The following is an 18,236-nucleotide window of genomic DNA, read 5'->3' as shown; positions in this document are numbered from 1 at the left end:
CCGCTAAATAGTCAAATAGACATTAATTAAGTAGCACAATGCAGCCACAAATCAGACAAGACCGACAAGACAAGACCCTTCAGTGTCCCTGAAGACAACAGAAGCGGAGAAACAGGCGCCGGATAATGTTTCGGCGCATAAATCTAACCCGCATTTGTAACACAACACTTCATGAGCAAGATTTGGAAGTGATTGAAAAGCTCAATACAGGAAACAAACTAGCTGAACTAGAATTTGTCCATCACAAACGCACATGCAATCTCCTGCCAGCAAAAGGTTTTTTTTTTTCCCTTCTAGCAACTAGGTTGGCGCAGCCTTATATAGGGCGGCCAGGCCTTTCTTCGGCCCATTTGACACAACGGCAAGCGCGAAATCGGCGCGGCTGTCTGCGGGGGAAAAGGGCAGCTCGTCGCATTGTCCGCCGGAGCCTCCACTCGAAGAAAAGCCGCTGGGTCGCGCCCCTTCCTGCCGCCGCGTCCACGAGCGGCACGCGCCGTCCGTCCGGTTTGTCCGGCTACGGCAGCGAGTGCGTCCAAACCGGCTCTCCTTCATTCGGCTTGCGGCGAACGCGATAACTCCGCAGAAAACAAACGCCACGATAGGCTCAAGTGGGCGGGCGCCCCGAGCGCGTTCTTGGCACACATCACGGTGTGCTCTGATAAACTCCCCTTCCTACAACGCACCTGAGTGACCACAGTGGCGGCCAACAGAGAAATCCCCGTGAATGGCAAGCTCCAGCGCACGATTCGAGCGAAAATGTGAACTGCGCTGCGACACTGAAAATCAATGTCCTTTTAATAATCCAATGATAGGCTGGGCGTGCGTTGCCTTTCACGTGCATGTACTTCGTTGGTCGCCTATATTTCGGTGACTCGGGTGAGCTATGGCGAAATTGCGCAAATGCTTCCGCAAAAGAATCTCTCTCCGAAGGATAATTCTGATCTACCTTCAACTAAAAGATAACCGAATATCCTTCCTACGGCGTTTGGGCGTAACACGAATCCTCAAAGGGCTGAATCGCTTGCGCCAAATAATCGCGCTATACTCAGTTATGTCGGGTAATTCAGCATCAAGCGTTCGCGCCTAGACACATTCCAGTTACTATTACCCGTGCGATTGTGCGTAGTTACACGCAAGGCTGACTGCCAAGTGGAAAGTGAGACGCCAATTAATGTAATCAAATCTGCGAGTAAAACACCAGTTGCTTTGACGCGCTAGCGACACGCGCGAGAGGATCGTTGTGATAATTAATATTGTGCCTAAGACACTTCGCGCCCTTGTTCCCCGAAAGCACCCGACCTGGAAATATGAGGATGAGGGTATACGCGGACAAAGGTGCGCAACGAATGGGTCTCCTCCCTTTCTGTGACCGGCCCGCCAAGCCGCAGGGGCTGAGCGGCGGTACGGGGCGACACAGCGGGCGGCCATTCGGGCTCCAGGTTAGGCACCCTGGCCGGGAGACCGGGCGGACAGCGGGAAAGGAGGTGAGGCTGCGGAAATATCTCCCCGCTACTGGGCCGGAAGTTGCTGGATCAACAGGCCGCCAGGAAACGAGGTTTAAAGGTCTCCGATGAGGGGGAACGGAGGCCCGCACACAAGAGGGGGAGGGCGGAACTCAGTGCTGTCTCACCAACAACCTGGGATAAACCCCGGATTTCCTCCCGTTCTGTCGTTTCCGGCTTGGCCGACAGCGTGTCGGCACGCATGCATGGATGAGCGGAAATCACTGCTGTATGGAGAGTCAACAGGCAAACTCTCCTCGACACGGTGCCTTTTCGAGGACTTTCCCGGACATATGCATACGCCCGCTGGGCGCGAAGCAGATTAACCAGCGCGCCTACCTGCGAGGCATCAAAAAAATTGTTTCTCCCTGGCAGGTTCGCATTCCCGCACACGTGCGTACACGTTTTACGGGAAGGCGCCGAAGACAAACTTTAGGTGTTCCGTGTGCGCGCGAAAGCTTTCGTAGCGGAGCTGTTTCAAACACTGTCCACACGACAAGCCGACAAGTTTGCAGATCAGCTGATAGCCCCTGGACAGAACCAGTCCTGCCTAAAATTGCAGAAACAAATAGCCCACTTAGTGGCAAGCTTCGTCCCAATCAGTGCGCACAATATACTGGACTATGCATCCAGCGAGGTCGGGTAGCCCCTGACAAGTGAAGGACGGATGAACGCACGTGGTTTGAATACCTCCGCCACGAAGTCCTGCTCGAATAAAGAGCGACTCACGAGTGATACGCCGCAAGGACTCGCGTAAGGCCACACGGACAGCGCGGTCAACAGCACCATCATGCCGGTAACGCGCGTTTCTGGCCCTCTCAGTCGTCGCTCGAAGCATTCCCGCGTTTGTTGCATCGCGCGCGCTCTGCAGGCTAGACGGTGGACACGCGCGAACGCCGATGCTCGAGCAACGATGCATCCGCACCATGATCTGCGCAAATGGGACGGCGGAAGGCGATCTTGACGAGAAGGATGCGCGCCTCACGCGCACTGGCGCGAGTCGCCCGAGTGCTGCCCCCCTCGAATAATACGGGCAGGATGCGAACCATAGGGCAGCCAGGAGTGCGTTGGCACACGCTATTACACGCACGCGCCATTCAGTTAGTGCGAGTAGCAGAAGCGCTTTCGCGGCAAATCGCGCGCCACGATGTCGCGACGCATTTGTCACTTTCTCATTGAGCGTAAGAGGGGGGGGGGGGGGGGGGGGGGGGGGTAGGGTCATTTACTCTGGAGCACACCCACGCGAGTGGGAAGCAGGAAATAATGCGTCCCAGGCATGCACAAGTTCGGTGTGGCGGGACATTTGATCGCATTATAGCCAACCTAACGATGCCCCTTATAGCAGCGCACAGGTTAAGTTCACGGAGAAAATGGACAGTTGAGTTCCTTTCCTCCGAGCGTAAGTGCGCATGGCTTTCGCACGTTGGCCTCGCGTGAGCGCCTCGGCGATGCGCGCACAGCTCAGGCACGCAGAAGCCGCGCCAAGACGCGCTCCAAAGGCGGTACTTTACGCGCAGCTTTCATTCCCGATGCGCACCTTGAATGGGACGGCCCTGGAGAGTGGACGACGAGGCGCCCACAGCGCGCTTTACGTTGGCCGCGTTCCTGGCCCTCCAGCTGCGAGCTCGTGAGCCAAGAAATGTTCGCTGGCGGCGCGGCGCCCAACGCCGGCCAAAACGCGCAGCTCGACGGCGTGGACGCAACGTTGCTTGCGCATGCACGGATTGCGCCCAACTATGTCCAAGTAGTAGAACCGGCCCTCATCGATCGCGCCGCAGCTTTCCTTCGTTACCTTGAAACCGCTTTAAACACTCCGCTGTCGACAGCTTACGGATTAGCTTCTCTACCCGGCTTGGACTTCAAAAGTTTGGCACAAGCCAAGGTCCGGCTTAAAAATACATCACACCTCAGGGGCAGTCCGGATGCACAAAAGAGAACGATCAGCAAGCGCGCAGTTGCCTGCTTTTTCGCATTCCGCGAGCTGGCACGGAAGAAAAACACCCATTGCGCGCCTGAACCTTCCGAGCAACGGCGAAATTTAATAATGGGCCTACACATATTACATGCAGCTCGGAGCAACTTACGACGTGTCTGTGGCGCAGGGCCGCGGGGCGGAGAAGCGGCAACGCATCATGCACACCCTTACTGCACTTCGAACAGCCAGCATGGAAACGGGGTTGGGATGAAAAAGGACGCAACCGCTTAGGCAAGCTCAGCGCCGTTGTCGTATACAGCGACCATACAACGGCTGCAACGTGTAGCAGGACTGTATATGTATCCGGAAAAATTCACCGCACTTCCACCACCGGATCGGGGAGGCGAACAAAGCCAAAGGCGGGGCTCGATCTTTTTCCCCGATCCGTCGTGGCGCAAGAGCCAGTGATGGCAATTTGCGAGACGAGAGATGATGCGCCCAGGAGTTTTGAACAGGTTCGATCTCGCCGCGAGCGCGGCACGCCGACGCGTCGCGTATTCAGGCGGCCCGCGTGGCATGTAATGGGACGCCATCCATCACACGCGCGACCCAGCCGTGCTGCGGCCCGACCCAAGGCAATCTGCGTTTCTTCAGCCGGTTCAACGTCCCTGCTTTTTCTGCCAACTTCGTCCTCTCTACTACCCATTCCTCGTGTACACGCGACCTGGACAGTGCAAACGCGTGCGGGGCCCACGTCACAGCTCTATTTCGCTTTTTTTTTTCTTTGCGTTGTTAAGGCTTTTTTTTTTTCTACGATGTATTAAATGCATAACATTATTGAAATGCATAGAATAAAGCAAACAACGTCATGTTTCGAAAACATGCAGACGTACCGCACACCTCAGGGCCACACGGTTGGTGATTTCTGTGTTCTTGCCTCACAGCCAAGCTATGACAGCGCACTGAGAAGCGCACGTGATACAATGGTACCCCTTAAGAGCGTTCTCTCTCTCTCTCTCTCTCTCTCTCTCTCTCTCTCTCTCTCTCTCTCTCTCTCTCTCTCTCTGATAGTCTGCGGGAGCGCTGCAGCAAAGCCGAGCCAGCAATGCTCGTCAAAGGCCTTTCTGCGATTCAATGCCTTTCAAAGAAGCTCAGCATGTCCACAGGGCCACCCAGCCATTTCCTGGCAGATTTATGCGGCCCTCAAAACACCGCGAACTGGTTTCTTCGCGGTCAGAACGTGCCCGCCATCAAAAGGCAAGCCGCTTGATCTTGCGCCAACCTTGCGACAGCGCTGCAATCCGCCGCCCTCCTCAGCTAAAAGTGCGGCCGGCAGGAGAGGGACGGCGTGACGATTCGTTCGGCGAAGAAGCATCGCCGAGGACAAACGCGCAACACCGGCGTGATAAGTTCGCCCTTTGTGCGATAACTGCTCCAGCGTCACAACTTTCAGTATGCGGTGAGCAACGGATGTGAAGCTAGGCGCGCCTTGTGCGGCCCTTATGATCGACAGATGCGACGGTCCTGACAAAACTGACTGCGCGCCTGCGTGCAAGGGAAGTACGCACCAAATGCGGGGCGGCTCACGCTGCGGGACTACGAATTTATGAAGAATATTGGCGAGCAACAACATGCCCTCAGAGAACCCTGAAATGACTCAGAAAACAGAAGACTTGACATGGGAAACGTCCCTCATCTTGGGCTGCAGTAGCTCGATCCGTACGGTAGCTTGGCTCGCCCGTGCAGCGGAACAGCACTCACGAAGACACGATAGCCCAGGCAGCATGCACCGGGCAGCTCACAACGAAGCGCGCGCTATCACAAGTTCCGCACCGACATGGGATGAACAAAGAGGAGAGAAATAAAGGCTCGCTTCCTTCCAATCTTTTGCACACTCTGCGCACTCCTCGTATTTGAGTGCCTTACGCCACTCACAAGTTGTGTGTCGGACATGGGAAAGGGCAGAAAGCCGGAAATGACAGTCGCTCGCGCGAACTGTGTGCGTCCTTTTTAAAACTGCGTTTCTGAACTATCAGCGTTCTTGGGGCGCCAGGGCTCCCTGCCAAGCGCCTTCCCGGAGCAACAAAAGCTCGGCACGCATTCGTCGGCAAAGCCGGGAGAAAAGCTGGGTCGCCCTGGCATGGCCTGAAACGTGCCTTGAAACGGCGGTCTTGCGAACCAACCGCCGCAGAAGATGATGCCGTTTGGCACCTACTGGCAGCATTCTCCCTTGTCTCAGCTCCTTGAGGGCGACGCTGTGTGACGGAGGATGCGCGAGGGCCAGGCGTGCCCGACTTCCGACCCCTTCTCGGAGAACAGAAGACGCGGCGGCCCATTCGCAGGCGGCGGCGGGTTCGCTTTGTTTCGACCCCTCCCGGTGAAAGTCACTCGGCCATGACGAGCCGCAGGTGGCACCGGCCGCGCTTTGTTCCCGCCGTACGCACTCCCATTGAGTGCCCTGTGTGGTGGCGCCGAGCGAAAGCCGACGCAAACAAGGGCCCCCCTGAATGGGCTCCTCAACCTGTGCGGTTCAAGATGCGCGCTGATACGCCTCAAGGTGCCTTGCCCGCTTCTCGCTGCTCTTTCTTTCTCACTTTGAGCGCCATTTCGCAAAGGCCGCCAGCCGGAACCAGCGCGCTGAATGGAAGCGCAATCAATAGACGGCGAGAAAATGCCGAGTATCGAGTGGCGAACGTCGGAAAAGCAGCCGAGCGGGAAGCACCGCCACCCAACTGCAGGCCAGCCTGGAGAACACAAAGGCTGCCCGGCTGGCGCAGAGGGCATTATGCCCTGTGCCCTTTTCCAGCCCTTGCGCGACACCACCGAAGCTGCGCGTCGCCTGCCACAAACCAATCACCGACTTCACTCATGCATGCCGGTGGTCCCGTCTGGAGGAGGCGGCCAGCGCTGGCCGTAGTTCGCATGGACGGCGCGCGCCTCTCATTTACAATAATTGCCCCGGTGGACATTAGGCTGGCCACCGGGGCCCGGTCGTGATCGGAATCGGTGCCGGAAATTCGGCCAGCACCGCTGCTACGCGCTCAGAGGCCGTTTGGGTGGCAGCAGAGGCGCCTCCGAGCATCCGGGCTGCCCTTTCGTCTCATGCTTTTGTGTTCGTACGGTACGCCTGACCTCGCCGCGGCCGAGGAAAGTTAATAGAAGCAAACAGACAGGAGCCATGGAAGGAAGCGAGTGCGCGCCAGCTCTATGAATAAGTAGTGACCAACAATCAGGACATAATAAGAGTTTTTAAGCAGGGGCAGTGCGAATTTATTCCTGGCTTAGCAGTGAATATCAACGAAGATCCCTCAACGGCTTGAAGTCACTGTCGACCAAAACGCGCCGAATGAATTTGGCGGTTGGGCAAGCTTCAAACTGTTCTTTGGTAGCTGCGGTTGCCAGCACACACCACTGAACACAAGGAGATTCTCGCCAACCAGTTGGGGCTGGTGGCGAACTGATGATGATGATGATGGAAAACTTCAAAACTTCATTACCGTCTCTGTTGAGGCGGAGTCACCGCTTCGGAGGCGTTGCCATATATGTGAGCATCTTCAACAGCTACTAAGCTACAACACGTTTTGCTGGAGCTCGAGTCGTGCATTTGAGCGCCTCACGCAACGCCTTTCATCGAGCGGCCCTGCAACTATGCTTAAAAATGCTCCAAAAACTTCAAGTATACACGTGACACAAGACACAGCGCCCTTTTGAAGTGTAAGCGTATACGCCCATGCTTCCAAGATTAGCATCGCGGGTGAATGTCGCGGATGTACGAAGCTTGCCTGGAACAGCGGCACATTCGTTTTGCAGTGACACGCGCCGCCGCGAAGCAACGTCGTTCTGTCGGAGCGAGAAGTCTCTCAGTCAAGGTCATAGCGGGAATGAAATGTCGCGCGAGAAAGAAAACGCGTAAGGAGGGGACACCCAGAAAAGTCGGTGCATGGCGCTGCGCGAGGGATCTTCGGAAGCGCGTCGTCTGCTAGCGGGCATAGCCAAGCCGTCCTCGCTCCACTCGAGTGCCGCTGACTTAATTTGACAAACAATAACGCGAACAATTATATAAATAATAAGAGAACAATTAGGTAAACCATGACGACAGAAACGAGGAGAAAGTACGCTCGCAAAAAATACGGGTTCACTCCGTGGAACAATCCACTATTTTTTCGCACGTACTGCCAGCAAATGCTGCTAGCGCATGCATATTTTGCTGCAAAAGTACGCCCCCTCACTGTTGCTTTTTTTAGTCCTTTTTGGACGTAGGCGGCGCTTTTTTCCAACTTCTCTCAGAATACAAAATTCTTATATAGAATGTAGTCAACGGGCAGGTGAAGCACTTAAATTAGGTGTCCACAATGTACTCAAGCAAATAATATTTCTATACCCGCAGATAATTTTGAAATTCGCTCAGAAGATTTTTTTCGCTCTTTCTCTCTCCGGGCATTGTTTAAGGAGTATAGTGATGACACCCAAACCACGTCGCGGCTATTGGTCAGTGTTCTTTTAGTTGCAGCAATAATTGCATGGCAGAGACTAGAAGAACGGAAACGAGCAAATCACGTACTGCCGCTCTGCGCTGGCGATAACTACAGCTGTCGCAGTGCTCCCAGGCACAAAGGCAGTGAAAGCGTCGCGAGGGGGCCTTTGAAACGCGCAGCTGAGCAGGGGCACAACAAAGTCCCCGCCCTTCTGCTGCGGCGGCCACACACACGCCCACACTCGGTTCAACCAGTGGCGAAGTTCCTCTGTGATCTTGCGCAGCCGCAATCGCTGACCCCAGAATCGCGCAACATCCGCCGTGCTCTCGTATGCAAGATCGAGACAATGCGAGCCGCTTGGGCATACAATAGCGAGCTTGGATTGGCACACGCGGCATTGCCGACGGTTACAGTTCTCGCTGCCAACCTCTCTTTGCTTTCGCTGAGGGAGTTTTGGGGGCACCGGCAGAAAGCCACATCACAGACCCCCATGACCTCACGCCAGCCAAGCTAGTGGCGAGAAAGGCCTCATGCACACAGTTAATTTTAAGATGAGTGCCATATATGCCCCGTTTTGCGAAAATCCGGCGTGCCTAAGATGGTGCCGGAAATTTCATTGGCTCATTGGCTGAGTCGTCACCACCCGGAAGTCTCAAGAGGTGCCGGCAGAACCCCGGGTTGTGAGACAGGAGGAGGAAAGGGGGTGACGCAAACAATGCAGCGGCACGCCCGCCCACGTTTTCCTATTAAAAAAAAAAAATCAGCGATGAAGGCGGCGCTACGTACCACAGCACCGCGAATACCGCGGCACCGTTCACGGGTGGCCCTGGCGACGCTCGCTAATCTTCAGCCGTGCCAGAATTGGCGCAAGCATTGTTCACTTCCGCCCTGCGAGGCTGTACTCGCAAGAGGAAACGAAAGGAAAGGCCCGATGGGGGGCGCCACTGCAAAGAATGCGGGCGCGTGCTCAGCGAGGACTTCGCGGAACCCGAAAATGCCTTCGCTGAACACCGGGGCTCTGTGGACCTTCACTTGAGAACAGAAGGGGGAACTTAAAACATAAATATAGGTGTCGCACTGACGTAAGCAACATTTTGGAGGGGCTAAGGCGCTCTGCGCACACAAAGTTGCGTTCTTGCTCCATTCGATGCACGCAAGACGGCCAAGGTAATTCAAGATGTTGAAAAGAGAAACAGCCCACGCGGAAAGCGCGACATGATCGAGGCTATCCCAAGTCTGCGCTCGTTGCCCTTCGCGACAGGCTCCGTTGTCGTAAGCTCAACCCTGTCGCTGCCCGCCACGCCACCCGTGTAGCGGGGCGCACCCCGTGCGAAGCCCGCGTTCCACTTGGCCGAGCATTCGGCGGCGGCGGCGCTTCACTTTCGCCATTGTCTCTTCCCCTCGCCACCAGTGGCCGCAGCGTTCGGCCTCATTTCGCAAAGCCGCCAGAGAAATTATCATAGCGAGCCGTTCTTCGAGAGCCGGTAATCACCAAAAGGCTCACCCTCTCGACAAAGCCGGCCAGGATCGGCGAACGACCAGACCGTAGGGCAGAAAAGAGCACCCCTCCTCTTGTCGCAGCCATTAATTGCGAACGCGCGAGTGCCTTTACTATGCATACAACCACAGCCACAAGCTATACACTGCGGCGCCGTGCTTCCTGGTTGCGCCGAGAGTATTGGCCGCTCCTACTCCGACAACGCCACAAGCGGGAGTATTTGGTAAATTTCGCCTGCGCGCGCGAGCAACGGCAGGCAGAGACAGCGCGCAGCTGGCTACTACTAAAGTTCCTTCGTCGCCTTTAAAAAAAAAGCCGATACAACCAACCATAGTCGAACGGCGCACACACCCTGCTGAACCCAGACATAGATCTCTTTTGCGAGCACGACAGCACGCGACCAGCTGCTAATATCCTTCGGGGAGTGCAGAAAACACGAATTCGTTAATATGGCATAACCAACATGACGCATGTTCCACTCCTTCCAACTCAGTCCTCAAACCACGCGCGCGAAGGGTAGATGCGCGCATACATCGATGCGCACGTGTGGAAGTGCGCGTTTGAATTTAGCGCCAAACTGAACACGCTGCCCTAAGGGCAAGTTAATGTAGGCGATCGATTCGTCCCCATCCCATATCTCGCGTTTCATTGTGTATTTTATCTTAGTTCAGTGCTCTGTTTATATTTCGGACCTCTGTTTCCCCTTACGTCGAGCTGGCGAACGTGCTCCCACGGTCGCCTCGTTGCTCACCGTCCCGTGTGCTGTGTTTATGGCCTACGGAGCAGCAGCGCCAAGACATCCTACACCGGCGGCTAAGTGGTCTGGCACCGGGGAGCGAGACGGACTGTACCCAGCAGCCGACCGTTGAGCGTCAGCGAGTGTGCGTGTGTGGTGAGAGACCTGAGCGGATCGCGAGAAAGCGTATGTGAGCGAAAAGAACGGCGCCGCCCAGGCGCATTTGTCAGTTTTGTACGAACCCAAGTCAGTAATTAAACAGTTTGTTTTCGCCTTCTCCTATGAATTGTACGGAAGCTATTATTCGACCGTCTGTCTTCAAGCAAGAAAACGACCTGAGCGAAAGTTAATTCAAGAAAGTTAACATTAAGCAACAACTGTAATTACTTTCCGATAACCTTCTTGGAGTCGGTGAACTTGTATCTTCGACTTCCGGAGAACTTCTTTCGACATTTACTTCAATCGTCACGCCAACCCTCATTAACGGTGCAGGCATGACTTGCAACGCTGGCACGGGACCAACGCCATCTGCGTGGTTGACCTCCGCCCACGAATATTCTGCCAGATAGAGGGATTAGTGTTGACAGTACCGGCATACCTGTTCCGCGTGATGGAAACTATGAAGAACGTCCCTTAACAAGTTTTTACTGCGCAGACTTGCACCGGAAAGGAGATATTTTATTAAACCGACACTTGCTACATAGTTTGGGGGCCCTAAACAATGCGTTATTCTGGGTTTCAAAAGCTAAAGGTTGCTTGTAATGCGAAAAATGAAAGTCCGACTTCGACCTACCCAAGCATTTTTGTCCGCTCCAACAGCCACACTTAAAATTATGTCCCCTCAGGCCAGCATCATTGGCGTAGTTTGCATTTCCTGGGTGACAATACCAGCAGACCTCGAAAATGCAGGCTTAACTAAACATGTAAGTGGATTAGAAGAACTCTCATTTGTGGCTCATTCAGCTGCTATTCATTGCTGCATTAGGTAGTTAAATCTTAAGTCATCTTTTACTCAGTAGCGGAAGATAAAAGCTGCATAGAGAAAATACAGGCGCTTGCCCTCCGAGGCAGTATTACCAACTTCTGCAAAGGTGTCACAATATCCAATCGTTCTCAGCTTGCATATTCATCTACTTGCTTTTTTTTTTACTTTTTTTTTTCAAGCATGGTTCATCGAAGATTGGGCAGCTCGCGGTAAGTTCAATGAAACCTTGCAAGCTTGAGAGAGTGCGTCGTCACGGCCGACGTCACTAATCGGTGAAGAGGATGTTCGGCAAGGGAACTGGCAGATTTGAACATGCCTTTCTTGCCGCCGTCTTTTCGGGCTCCAATAAAGTCTACTACTACTACTACTTTAAAAAAGCGTGTAGATTGGACGAAGAAAAAAAAACTCGCCCCATACTCTTACCTAATGAAATGATTGGAAATGTTGACAGCTCTTTTTAATGTTTCCTTACATCGACTCGTACTGCGAACATCCACCTTCCCTCCCTCCTGTCCTGAAGTTATTACAGCCAGCACCTGCAGCGTTACTCGAGGCGGTCGAATAAAAATAGCCCTAACACGTCGCGGGTCCACAGATGGCTGCAGCAAACGCGGCCGTATCGTGTGCCCCGCAGTGTCAGGGGTCGCGACCTAACCGGTGCCACAGGCTGCCAAACAGGGCTCGTGGCGGAGGGCTGCTGCTGGCAACGCGCCGCGGCTACCTAGCATTACGAAACGGTCCTCCAGAACTGGTTCCCTTCGCGGAAACCACGCCCGCTGCATCGCTCCTTCCCTTCCTCCTTGCGCGGCTGGATGAGGAAAATTCTCCGGCGGCCGACCGTATCTTATCGCCCAAGTGGCCACAAACAAGCAGCGGGTCGAGTGTCGCAAGGGGCCTCTTTATTTGACGCCAGCGGGCTTGTTTCCGAAGCACGGCCCTCCGGCGCCTCTGACCTGAGCTGCGCGCCTTGGAATGTGTCACCTCCGCTACCGGGTCGCGCAGTTCCATCATTCCCCCCCCCCCCCCCCCTCTTCCCCTCGCACGCCAGGATTTGATTTGCCTTTCCCCGAAGCATCAAAATTCTCCAAGGAATGCGGGGGGCCCAGGTAGAAAGTCGGCGTCCCGATTGTCAGCGCCAATGGTCCACTGTTGCCTTTGTCACGCTCCCCTTATTTTCCCACAAGGGGCCCAAGGCTGCGCGGGGGGAGGCCTTAAGATTTCTCAGGTGCACCCTGTTGGCCGCCGGTCCCACGTCTTGCCGCCTCCGAGTTCGGTGACTCAGCTAGGGACGCAGTGAGATTTTTCTCGGCACGCACGAAGAGAATTCTGCCGTCTCTTGGGCTTCTCCGTGAGCACTGATGCGGTTTTCCGGGCAGCGGCCAGGTTGAGCACTAAAGCGCACGTGCGCTTAAATGTAACACGCAGGGCGACGAACAAAGCTAAGTGTCGCTTCGTGTACCGTAACACGTTCCCTACCTGTCCGTGCGGGTACAAAGAGGGCAGGCACGGTCAGACTCGATGGGAAACGAAATTGTCGACGGGCGGCGAGTGCGCGCATCGTCGAGCGAAATGGAGAGACGTGCTCAGAGGATAGCCACTCGTGCAACCTGGTGACCTGCATTTGCCTCGGCCGCCGGCGGGTGCACCGGCGGCTGACACGATGTGCGCCGCCCGCTAACCTGCTCCCGTTTTTGTGACAGCGCCGCGTCGACTTCACTGGCAAAAGCCCGAAAACACGTCGTGAGGGCAGGCCCGGCACGGTGTGCGCGCTCCCCCGGTTCCCTCGGTCTTCACCGCGCGCGGTCGCGGCATTAGATGCGTGGGAAGACGGCTTCCCTGTCGCTGCCGCCTTTCTCCGTGAGGTAACAAGGTCACGCAGGGGCTAGCGGAGCTATTCGCGGGCTTCAAGGCGAAAAGTAACAAGAGTGTTTCGAGATAGCATGGCACGGAATTCGAGAACGCCTACGCGCAAGCAGAACGACGCCAAGAAACTCTCCAAGTTAGCCGCTCTCTGCCGACGGCGGCATCTTCAAGTTTCGTTGCCTCTCTGAGCGTGCAGCAACGTAAGGGTAGGAAACATCGCGCACCACCAGTAAATAAGCCTGTACCATCATCCAAACTCCATCAACCGGTTCAATCGATCACTTAGCTCAAGGGGCTAACCGAGAGTCAGTAAAACCACTTGAATCGATCAATACGGTCCGTGCTGCCTTCCTGGCAAAAACCACAAGTGAGCGCCGAACCTCGCCGCATCGGTAGTTCATTTGTTGCCGATCACGTGACAGCGATTCGAAAAGCAGCTTAGAGGAGATGGGAAAAAGAACCGAACAAACAGAAAGCTATCACTGATAAAAGATTTCACAGCGAAGCTGGTGATGTCACTTTCCTCGGGATCTTTTGTGTCCGTTGTCGTCGACAGGAAAAAAAATTGAACTGCACTTGTTCCAGAGAAGGGGACGGTGATTCCTCTCGTCGATAGGTCAGCTGCCTCAATCCGCTAACCCCCCTCGCACGGGCAAGGAGTCAAGGAAGAGGAGAGGGGTAATGCCGTCAGTGAGAGAAATGACGGTCCCTGTGCTTTGCCGACAGCACGGTAGCAATTCTGCGACCGAATGCTGGTCAGCGTCAGGGGTCCACAATTTGACCAGAGACCAATGTGCACCCACAAAATGAAAAGGTCTCAACGCGCTGTCGGCGTTGGGGCCGCAATGACTGCGGCTAGCTCAACGTCTCACGATTTTCACGACGGGCAGGGGCGCGGAGTCTAACAGCGCCAAGAATAGCGGCTGCCATGATGGTCACTAGGACGAGAGAGACGGGCCATGCCTGGCAGGTGTGGTTGTCAGGACGACAGAGATGTGTGCAGCAGCGTTGCATGGCGTTCGGTGGTGCGCAGATGGAAAGCGCTCGGAGCAGTCATTTAGGATACTTGTGCAGCGCGTACGATAGACGCTGGTTTACTCGCGACATCACACGAGCATTATAAAAGACCCCGCTACCTGTCGCTAACATTCACATTGGGCCGCGCGAAGCGATTGCCAGGGAATAACCACGCACCCCTCCTGTGCTATGGGATACCATATCATTCCCTTATAATCTACATGGTTAGTCAAATCATTCCATTTGACGTGACATAACATGTGCACGGTTCAAATCAACACATTCTGCGCTACTTAATCTTGGTCAGTATAATCGAGCTTGCTTCATTTTTAAAGCCAAAGCTAAACTTCGCCACCTTTCTTTCTTTTTTTTTTTACATAAGCAGTAAATGTCGGACTGCGTACGAACGGCAAAGTAGCGGGGGCGCTGCTGATGGCTGAACGAAATTCCCATGCGCTGCTCATAGGTGTCTCGAGGTCGAAACCAAGCCGTGCGGAGCTCTTGGACCACTTTTGACGTGAGCGTCGAAAATGTTCGCAAGGAAGTCACAGCAGGCCTACAAACTCCGCCAAAAATGTCTCGCCATTTCCACTCTAGTCGGCGCGGTGAACATGCCGATCATGATGAGAGGCGGTTCACCACGACCACCTCGCGTCCCGCGGGGCCCAGGGCAGTGCGGCCAAATTCCTGGACGCGCGTCTCCCCCAGGAGCGGGAGGACGTAATGCCGCCTAATCGCTCCTCGGCAGCCCCATCGTCGCGCCCCGCGGACGTCACGAAGCGGTCAACGCATTCCGCCGCCTCGTCGCCCGCAGCGATTTGCGAGATCGGCGCGCTGCTGGTCGCGCGGGGCTCCAGGCGTGACGCTCACCAATGAAATAACAAGCAGCAGCGCAGGACCGGGAACGATAATGACCTCCCCAAGCTTTAGCGAGATTGAATGCTGGAAACGCTGTTCTTCCGCGATTGCCTGGTTCATTTTGGCCCTGTTCCGCGGAAGGCGACACTCCTCCTCTGAATATTTAACCCCGTGAAAGCGAGGAGCGTACCACGCAGCGTCATAATACCCACATTTATGACAGTTGCGGCAAACGACGATCCGCACTAAACCGTACGCAAATCTTAGTGTGCGTACAAAACAAATAAAAGAAGCAGAACTTTCAGACTGCACTGCCAGACCGTAATACAAGCGGGACCTGCAAGTGTCTTCTAAGTGCACTAATGAAAGTCAACACCAGCGAGTGGAAACTTGCCGCGTGCCATGTAACTGGAGAGCCTCTGGGTGCAATGCGAACACGCGCCGTTGCTCATGCATAGCTGACGCCGACGACTTATCGGCGCCCGGTTGAAACACCGATATAGGGGACACCGGTGTTTCAACCGAAGCGGTCAACAAACATGTCAGGAAGCGGCTGGCTGTCACGTCAAAATTGCTGTGTCTGAGTGCAAGAGTCATGCATGTGTAATTGTATATCTAGGAGAACAATGGCAATCAGAGTTGCACGATAGAGGCGCCAGGTGACTTTCAAACATCCGGCAACTGATAAGTGCAACATTTGAGGGCGGGCGGCGATATCACACAAATGCTGCAGTGGGGCTACTATTTTCAACGGTAAATAACTGCAGCAGTGAGCTTAATTCTACATACCCCTACGGAGGGCTGCACGGAGGCCCGTAAAATACGCAATTTAACTTACTGAACCAAAGGCTCTCTCTCGCTCTCAAAATTCAGCATAGGCAATGACAGCGCTCGTCACAAATAAATCACAGGCCGAATTCACAAAGCAGTTTTTGTACACTCTAGGGTGTGTGTCTTTCAATGGTAGCATGTCCTAAGACGTCACCGAAATTCTATGGATCCAGCAACTGACGTAGTCTTTTTTTTTTTTTTCGTTCAGTCAACAGATACGAAATAAGTAGCCGAGAAAAAGAAACGTCGTAGAAAAAACAAAGTCGCAGGAAGGTTGGCAGGATAGCCGAGTTGACAGGAACATTTTCGCAACTAATGAAAGAGCCAAATCATTAGCGTCGTCAGCCGATGTAAGTGACCCGACGAGGCCGTGACAAACTCATCGCCAAGGTTGCGCTGCCGCGCGTTTCCAAGGCAGCAGCATCTGTGTCACTATCGACCACGTGTGCAGCAGAGCTCGTGCGCCGATCGTGAGTCACCGGCAGTAACGGCCAGCCGTCGACTGCGTGGGCAGACAATGCCGCGGACCACCTGCCGCGCGAAAGAGACAGGCAAGCGAGCTTGACGCCGAAAGCGATGACGCCAGCAGCCACGTCCCTGAGCCAAGAATACTGCGGGATGTTAGGGGAAGCCAACCTTGTTCGTGTTACCATATCGCTACTCATTACGACGCCCCTAGCCGTTACCACGTGCCAGCGCGTATGCAAACAAAAGGCCACGAAGGATGAGTGACCCTTATTTATCAGTCAAGTACACGTGCCAAAATGGTACCGCACTTGGTTCTGAAAACCATATTTTGTACGACACACCAGTAGCAAAACCATCGCCAGAGCTTTTTCGCGTGGAAACGGAGACATGAGTGAGGCAGCCAATTACAGTTATCTGGCTCCTCTGCATATAATAAACCTGCTTAAGCGGCAGCTAAATGTCTAGGAAACACAGACTTGTCTGTCCCATCACAGTTACTCAACACCTGCGACGTTCTGCATTCGTCATCAACGGCACTGGTTTGTAACAGTGACTTGTACGCGGAGGTTACAACAGAGTTGCTTGCGCAGCGCGCAATTGTACGTATACACTGGTGCACCTCAATGGTGCACAAGTACAAGATCCGCACGCTGCGAATACGTGACACTCCAGAGACCACGAAACAAGAGAAACAGTTGAATACAGGGCAGTGACAATGCGAAGGAAGGGGGAGGGCCAAGAAGCCGGCAGGTCGCGTGGCTTCCCCGCACCTGGGCAACGTTACCTGGCGGCGTGGCTTCTTCCCCGGCGGGGCCAGAAACCGGTTTGCGAGCAGGTTGCCTCCGCGGCTACAGACGCCGCGGGCACCAACGCCATCGACCGGAAGATGGACACAGCCCGGGCACTACCACTTACTATACTTTCTGGCCTGGAGGCTTTGCAGTCAACCCCGTTACCGTGATCATGACTTGGTTTTGCTCGCGTCAGGCATGGTTCAACAGGTGGTCACAATGTGCATGCAGGTACACAAGAGCGTGGACTGCGAAATCTCTATGGGCCTACCTCTCTCGCGTGAGAGCATGCGGTGAAGCAGCTAAGCATCAAGCATCCAGTAAAAAACAATAAGCATTGATTGATACAGCCATAGCAGAAATTAATGCATCACGTCGGAGCGAGCCCGCTAGCCTACACTGCCAAACGTGGAAGTCTACAACACGAGATGGAATGAGGCGTTTCCATCTCGTGCTGATCATTCTTCCACTGCGAAAAATCGTGGCACAGAGAACCGTATTCAGCAGCCGCATGCGTGGAGGAGTGGCTTTTTAAAAATACGCGCGCATGCATTTACAAAGTCAGCGCAGGTGGAGGAACACCATGTATACCTGAGGCAACGGACGCGTCAAGGCAGTGCGTTGTATCCCACGGCGACATGTATCCAGAAAGGCAGACGCACATTGTGGTGTCCTGAATACGGACGAAGTCAACGACAGAACTGTCAGGAAACGAGCGCGCACCGATCGAGGCTGTCGCCAGACACCGGGTTTGGACGCCGCTGCCGAGCAGGTGTAGTAGTCCGACCAGGTAGACGCCGGATAAACAGTCCACGAAGAATGGGAAGTCGAACTATACACAGTTTAAAACTCAGCAACGGTCCAGAAGTTGCTTCGGATTTTCCTGAACAACGTGCTTGTCGGTTCCGCGGACGCGGCACAGTTCAGCACGATGGGCCATGCACGCAAGCAGCAGGAGACGCGTGAGAAGCCGTGCACTCACGCCGCTCGCCGCTCGCACAACGTCACGTTGGCGCGTTTTTTTCCTCTCCACTGTTTCTCTCCCTTTCAGGAGAAACGTTTGCTTGGAGCGCTTATGGGGCGAGAGAGACCTTTCCCCCACGTGGGTCGTGACGTCAAAATGGCGGGAGCGACCAGCAGCGCCCCTCCGCGCGACGCTTTGGAAAGAGGAAAAAGCGGGCGCCCTTCGAACGACGGCGGCGCTCGGCGAAAGAGGCGCGCCGTGCCGCCGTTATTTTTTGCTTGTTCCCTACCAGGTGGGCTTCTTACCTGTCTGATTCCTATTTACAGTGAGGCT

General features: G+C 54.6%; 1 protein-coding gene across 2 annotated transcripts in view; it reads right to left on the bottom strand.

Annotated features, from left to right (window-relative positions):
- Ec (ubiquitin specific peptidase echinus) overlaps window positions 1-17,993 on the bottom strand; it is a 58,277-nt gene extending 40,284 nt beyond the window's left edge. Inside the window, exon 1 of one of the 2 annotated variants that reach the window (XM_077683375.1) lies at window positions 17,531-17,993. The gene's annotated coding sequence lies outside the window, so the exon portion shown is untranslated. Of the gene's footprint in view, window positions 1-4,310; window positions 4,459-17,530 lie in introns of those variants that run through there. The other variant, XM_077683382.1, reaches the window with a different exon arrangement.
- Window positions 17,994-18,236: the final 243 nt, after the last annotated feature.

Source organism: Haemaphysalis longicornis, unplaced genomic scaffold (genome assembly GCF_048455015.1).
Source record: "Haemaphysalis longicornis isolate Haplotype H1 unplaced genomic scaffold, Haemaphysalis longicornis Haplotype H1 scaffold_1, whole genome shotgun sequence".
NCBI lineage: Eukaryota > Metazoa > Arthropoda > Arachnida > Ixodida > Ixodidae > Haemaphysalis > Haemaphysalis longicornis.
The sequence above is the reverse complement of the archived record's forward strand: the minus strand, read 5'-3'. Positions and strand labels throughout refer to the sequence as shown.